The 697-nt window shown below is 45.1% G+C and overlaps 1 pseudogene; it reads left to right on the top strand.

Annotated features, from left to right (window-relative positions):
• The first annotated feature begins 105 nt into the window (after nt 1-105).
• Nucleotides 106-697, top strand: part of LOC104989695 — a 1,722-nt pseudogene continuing 1,130 nt past the window's right edge.

Genomic DNA, 697 nt, shown 5'->3' on the forward strand with positions numbered 1-697 from the left:
GGGACTCTTTGCCACCCCATGGACTGCAGCCTACCAGGCTCCTCAGTCCATGGGATTTTCCAGGCAAGAGTACTGGAGTGGGGTGCCATCACCTTCTCCAAGTAGAAGATGAAGCAGTGCTAAAACGAGAGAGCATAACAGATCCTGTGCAGTTACTAAGCTGAGAAACTAGATGTACTGTTCCTGAACTCAGTCTTAGACACTGCACCAGAAAACTCTGGGCCAGATACTAGGTTATAGCCCCTGGCTTGTCTAGCCCTTCTATACTGCAGAATAGATTAATACTTCTATTGCTCCTCTCTGGTTTATTGCCTTTTATTTTCAAAGGACAGATTCTCAGAACCCTTTTGATGATCTTCAGATCATTTGGACACTTTCTAAGAAATGATGCTGTTAAGACACTGGCTTCCCAAGTGACACTAGTGGTAAAGAATCCCCCTGCCAATGTAGGAGATGCAAGAGAAGAGAGTTAGATGCCTGGGTTGGGAAGATCCCCTGGAGAAAGAAATGGCAAGCCACTCCAATATTCTTGTCTAGACACTAAAGTAGAGTTACTGGTTCTTTGGGAGATTTCAAACAGCCCCTTTGCAGATTCAAACCCTGTGGGGGGACAGGAATGAGGATGATCCCTGTTTTACAGATAGAAGAACCAAGGCCCAGAGGTAAAGTGATAAGTCACATGAGTTAGAAATTCAAC

The sequence above is a fragment of the Bison bison genome, unplaced genomic scaffold (assembly GCF_000754665.1).
Source record: "Bison bison bison isolate TAMUID 2011002044 unplaced genomic scaffold, Bison_UMD1.0 scf7180017847050, whole genome shotgun sequence".
Classification (NCBI taxonomy): domain Eukaryota; kingdom Metazoa; phylum Chordata; class Mammalia; order Artiodactyla; family Bovidae; genus Bison; species Bison bison.